This window comes from Parus major, chromosome 7, assembly GCF_001522545.3.
Source record: "Parus major isolate Abel chromosome 7, Parus_major1.1, whole genome shotgun sequence".
Classification (NCBI taxonomy): Eukaryota; Metazoa; Chordata; class Aves; order Passeriformes; family Paridae; genus Parus; species Parus major.
This window is the reverse complement of record NC_031776.1, coordinates 21,937,956-21,944,391: the sequence shown is the minus strand read 5'-3', so window position 1 is coordinate 21,944,391 and position 6,436 is coordinate 21,937,956.

The following is a 6,436-nucleotide window of genomic DNA, read 5'->3' as shown; positions in this document are numbered from 1 at the left end:
CCCTGCACCCCGCAATCTGCACCCTGCACTCCGAACTCTGCACCCGGCAGTCTGCACCCAGCCCTGCACCCCGCAATCTGCACCCTGCACTCCGAGCTCTGCACCCGGCAGTCTGCAGCCTGCACCCCGAACTCTGCACCCGGCAATCCGCACCCCGCACCCCGCAATCCGCACCCTGCACCCTGCAATCCACACCCGGCAATCTGCACCCAGCCCTGCACCCCGCAATCCACACCCGGCAATCTGCACCCAGCCCGGCATCCCGCAATCTGCACCCTGCACTCCAAACTCTGCACCCGGCAATCTGCACCCCGCACCCCACAATCCACACCCCGCACCTCCCACACTATGCCCCCCGCCATGCACATCGCACTCTCACCCTGCACCCCACACCGTGCAATCCACACCATGCACCCCTCAGCCCGCACCCTGCTCCAGACCAGGCAAACACAGTGCCTGATAGGACTAGGGTAGAGCTGAATCAAGGGTGGGTGGAAGAGGGACACAGCCGCGTGGGGTTGGGGTGAGAAGCAAGGAGCAGGGACAGGCTACAAAACAATGGTCACCCATCCTTCCCAGGTATGCCCCACTTCTAGGGAGTGGAGACTGGGAGAGCAAGGGCTGCCCCAAGACAGGGCTTGGCCTGTCTGCAGTGGGGTGCATATGCACAGGAAAGCACTCACTTCCCCAAGGCTAGGTACATTTGGAGTGGGTCACAGACAAGCTGCAGCTCGCCATCGTTGTTGCTCCCCTGCCTTGGCACTGCCTGGGACTCACAGGAAACAAGGCAGAAACCCTTGGTGCCATGTTGGAGACAAATGTCTCTGAGTGACAGCAATGCACTGCGTTCTGAGACTTGGCACGGTGGCAGAGCAGCACCCAAGCTGCCTGTTAGCCCCAGGGGCACTCCCAAGGGATAGGACCCCTTGGCCTTGCATGGATTAGGTTGCCTCCTTCCCTTGGCTGGGTTCCCTTCATGGGCTGGATGCAGCCAGTGGGGTTTTGGGTTTCAATCAGTCCTCGTGCATCATTTCACAGCAGGATCCTTTCTTCCAAGCAATGGGTGTGTGGCCTTGGGAGATGGACGTGGCAGCCTGTGAGTGCTGCATGGGGCCCAGGTGTTGGGTGCCAGCTGGATTCCCAGCTCCTGAGTCACCCGCGTGAGCACCCTGCTAGCTGGAGACGCCATCCGTGTTCTGAGGACTGGAAACTGGTGGTCCTGTTGCCCCTGACCCTGTGACCTGTCGTGCCGAGAGCTCCTGACAGCTCTGGATTTATGCTTCTAGCCCCCAGCACCTGCCTCTCCCCACCACCAAACGGGAACGAGCACTCCCACTGCCTGGCACCCTGCAGAAGGACAGCTGGAGGGTCTCCATGTCAACTACAGCACAACACAGGGCCAGGACCCCCCAGGCCAGGCCCCCCGAGGCAGGGACAAGGTTGGGAGCACCCAGCACTTCAGCCCATATGCCAGGCAGCCATCCCCACACTCTTCCTGCCAGCATCACCCCCCTCTGCTGCTGGAACACAGCTCAGGGCCAGGTGCTCTTGAATGGTTCCCAGACTGTACCTGAAGGACATCTGAGGACATTTAGAGCCCTTGGCTCCCCAGCCAGTGGATGCCCAGAGCATATGGGTGCCCAGTGGGTGCTCAGGGTGGATGATTCCTGGTGTGTGTGTGTGCAGAAGCAGGGTGTGCCTGGATCTGGGGGGTCAGAGCAGGAGTGAGTGGCAGGGCCGGGTGTGGCCTTCCTCTATCCCTGCCGCTGTGAGCAAAGGGCAGTGCCTTGGCGTGCCACAGCTATTCCAGGCACAGCAGGACTTCCAGAAAAAGCTCCTGATGGCTATATCTGGGTGGGCTCTGACTCACCCCTGGCTGGGTGCCAAGGGCTGCACAGCACCTGCCATGGTTGCCCCCTACCCCATCACCGTGTTTCTGGGAAGACAGTGCTTCTGTCCCCATCCTGCGCTGCCCATGGATCATCCAGTGCAGCACAGAGCCACAGGCCGCCCTTCCAAAATGGCATCATCTCCTCCTCTGCATGTGTGCACCCTGCTGCTGGGCTCATGTGTGTCCCCAGAGGTGCCTGGCAGAGTGTCCTGGGGTGACTTTATGATACTGGTATCCCCAGTCGTCTGGTTTATGTTATATATTAAGTTCTGCACCTTTAAGACTGGCTCTGAGAGCAAGAGTGGGGAGAAGAAGAAGCGCGCAGTGTGTTAAGGAAAACATCACTCTCACACATCCCGCTCCTGGACTGTGGTGTCTGCAGCACGGACAGACAGCGGGACAGAGCTTCTCTCTGGCTTCTAGTTAGTTTTAGCTAGCTGAGGCAGAAGAGTTCCCTGGACCTTTGGTTTTTTTTCCCTCCTTTTTTTCTCTTGGATCTGTGCAAGCCTGCTCTGGACTGAACACCCAGCCAAACCCCGAGAGCTCAGGCCTGTGGCCCACCAGGGCCTGGGCCTTGGCACTTTCCAGCACCGAAAGGACTGATAAGAACCTGAGTGAGCCGAGCTACACCACATGAAAAGGACTTTTCTTCCTAGACTTGTCATCCCATCGAACAGCAAGAAGTTTTATTATTTAATATTATTCAATTTCTGTTAAATAAACAGCTTTTTTCACTTCTCTCCAAGAATTTTTTTTTTCCCTTTCCTGGACCAGTTGGTGGGGAGGGAGCATTTCCCTGGGGAAATCCCCATTTGGAGTTTTCCTCCCTAATTTGCCCTAAACTAGGACACAGAGACAGGACCAGTAGTGACAGGGCACTGTGGTCCTCCCTATGTCCCCTGGCAGCCCTGGGCAGGCTTCGCTGCAAGAAGTATTCCCTGCTGGCAGTAGGCCCTGGGGATGGGCAGGCAGTGCTTAGCCCTCCCTGCTGGAAGGGGTTAATGGAAAGATGGCCCAGGACAAAGACTGTAAACACAGCAGAGATCCAGGAAGTGCCACCCCCTTCTCCCACTGCCTGCCAGGCTGCCTGGACCCCCCCCTTGCCAGCCCTGCCAGGATGAGCAAAGGGATGGCATCCATCGAGGCCATGTGGTCCCCCGCATCCCGGCCCACGTGTCTGAGCATGGGAAAGTGAAATCACTGCCCAGGAATTGCTGGAGGCTGAGTGAATGGCCACCATGCCTTACGTGAGCCATCAGCGATGCAGCGGGTAATGCTACCTCATCTCACTGGCATGGGTGATGCTATCGAGGCCTGCAGCATCCTCATGGACCACTCAGACACTTATCCACCCCCATGTCTACATGGATCACAAGGGCAGCTGGGCATCCTCAAAGTCTCCACACCACTGGAGCAGGTGAATGTCCCCAAGGACCATGAGGGCAGGTGGACACACTTCAGCCTGCCCCTAGGCAGCAGGGATAGGGGAGTATCCCCAATATCCCCATGGACAACAGAGCCAGCTGTAGATGGGTGATGGGGCAGGTGTAGGCTTCAAGCATCTGCATGGACATGGAAGGAGCTGGTCTCCCCATCATCTACACAAGTCAGGGCAACAGCTCACCCCCAGAATGCTCGTGAAATAATGGAGGCAACAACTCACCCAGAGGACACACAAAGACCAGGGGAGGTGAGCAAACACCTCCCAGCATCTATACAGGTTGCATCTGGACACCCCTGGCATCAATGCTTGCCATGGGGGCATTCAGGCACCCCCAGGATTCTGTGCCACTCACAGACAGGACAATGTCCTCAGCATCCCCAGCACCTGGGGACATGGGGGTGGGCACCAGGCGGTCTGTGCACCCCCTGGTCCTGAGCTCTGGAGTGAGCAAAGGCATGGGGGCAGGTAGAATCAACAGCAGGCACGGTGGGACTGGAGACTTTGCCCACCAGCTCCTGGGACCCCATCAGTCTAGGCTGCGCCTTGGTCCAGGCAGGGAGGGAGAGCCACCTCCTATTTAGACAATAGCATGTGCCCTGGATCCGTCAGCACTGGGGAATGGGCCACACAGTCCTTCCCTCTTAGGGTAAAGGCGTCTGGGAGGCTCATGGCTGTAAAAGGAGCGGGATGAAGGAATACAGCCAGGAGTCAGGAGGGAGGGGGATGGACACCCCTGCTGCTTCATTCCCATTCCTCAACTCACCCTGCAGCTAAGGCCGGGCATAAGGGGGCACTGGGTCCTGGTGGCAGGGTACAGGGACAAGGAAGGGTCAGCATATGGTCCCCACATCCTGTCTAGCTTCAAGCCTCAAGATGCCTACAGCCCAAGGAGGCTGTGCGGGTTTAAATCCTGGGGGAACAGCAGGGAGGGAGGGCCAGGAAGGAGGGGAGGCTGCAGGATGCAGCTGGCTTTGCTCACAGGGATGTCATGACCAGCGGGAGTTGTTTGACATTCCAGCTCCAACTGCCTTCCCGGCAGCAGTGTCATCCAAGACTTGATGGAAACTGGGACCAGGCCAGTGCGGGGGTTCAGGAGCCACTTCCCAGGCTCCGTTGGTCTGGGTCAGCCCGGCCTGGGATGGAGCTGTGGGGAGGCTGCACAGGGCTGGACAGGACAGGAGGCAGCCTTGCACTTCTGCCCTCTGCAGCCTCCTCACTTTCTGCAGTCTCTGGGTCTTCAATTGGCACAGAATATTTGGCATTTTGTCCCTGGGATGGGACTCAGGCAGGGTCTCTGGGTCCTGCATTTCATCCCTTCTTCCTGTCATGCTGGGTTCTCCAAGCAGACAGGGATTTCCTAAGAGGCTTGTCCACCCTCTGCAAGACATGGGGCCCCTGCTTACCCAGAGCCATACCGGAAGGCTGTCACCACAGCTAAGGAAAGGCCACTTCAAACACTCTCTCCCAGAGCAGGGTCAAGAGGATGCTCCTGGTTAACCCCTTGGAGCTGCTTCCCCTCCAAGCAGCAGTGCCCAAGAGTGCATTTCCCCTCCCTGGAGCACCCCAACCCTGCACCCTCCTGCTCTGTGGGATGAGGATAGGAACAAGTGTTACCCAGGCCTGAGATGGAATTTGTATCAACCCACCTGAAACACCAGGGCAGGGTGGTGCCTTCTGGACAGAGCACCCCTGAGGAATCCATCCTCCCCACACTCCCAGCTGGCACAGCAGTGGGGTGGGGTCATGGAAAGGGATGGCTGAGCTCTGTTCCTGGTGGTGTGCTGTTCCAGACACCCTGAGTCCCCCCTCACCTACCCCTCTGCACACCAGCTAAGGGCCAGCTTGCTGGCACTTGCAGCACAGGCAGGGCACACGTGCGGGGCTCTGGGATGTGCAGGGCATACTCGGAATGGGGCCAGAAGGAGGAAGGATGCTGTCTGTTTTTCCATCTACTCTCCCCCCACAAGCCCCCCTTTCTTCCATTCTCTCCCTGTGCTGTGATGAAGCAGCCTCATCTGGAAATACCTTCCCTTTTAAAGGCAGGCTCCTCCAAGCAGCTTGTACTCCCTGGGAAGACGCTACATCACTCGCAACTGGGTGGCTGGGAGAGGCTCCAGGGATGGGGGGCTTGGAGGAGCAAAAGGGATGCAGAGCATTGAGCCCACCTGCATGTCTGTGGGACCCAGACTTTAGCTGGCTCCCCAAGTGACGTGGAGCAGGGAGGCAGCAGGGAGGAGTTCCTCCCAGAGCAAGGGCAGTTGAGAATGCCTCTATGAACAAGCTTGAGCCTTTGCCTGATGCTGATGCTGCCATGGGTGAGCCATGGCATTGCTTGGCTTCTGTGTTACAGCTGGGACAGAAGGCTGGGAGGTGCGGGGCCAGGCAGGGCTGAGCGCTGCTGTCCTGCTGCTGAGTCACCCTGTGCCCAGGGGCACAGCGGTCCCCTCCACCAGGGCCTTCAGGGACAAAAGCACTGGGGCTGAGCCAGCTGATGTCAGCCAAAACAGCCCAGCTTGGACAGAGCCGGGGGTCACCAGGTGTGCTGGGGAGTCTGGGGAGGAGGGGGTGCTGCCCAGGCAAGGAGAACCCTCATGAGGGATTCCCCCAGCACAGATGCCCTCCCTCAGGATGTCCTTTTCAGCTGTCATGGGTTTGTGCAGGGCCCTGAGGGTCCCTGACCTGATCTGCTGCTTGTCCAGGAAGCTGTAGAGGGTGTTTTCAGACAGACTTAGAAATTCCCCATTGTGGGAGTTTTTGGGGAGCTGGTCTGGACTTTCTGAACCCCAGTGTACTTCCTGGCCAAGGAGGAGGCCAAGGAGACAGGGCAGAGCCTGCTGTGCCTCGGGATAACCTGGGGACCTTGTTCTGCTCTTAGGGTGATGGGGATCAGAGAGGCGCTAGAGCTGCTCCAGGCAGGGTCACCATCCAGCTGTGCTCTCCACATGCCTGGAGCAAGAAGGGTTAACAGAGTGCCTCCCCCACTATAAATACCACGTATGTATGTCCCACACCCCACGAGTATGAGCTGGGAAGGCTATTTTGGTTGAGTGCCTGCTGCTTTGGGAATGTGCCGGAGCGAGGACAGGGGCTGACGTCACCGT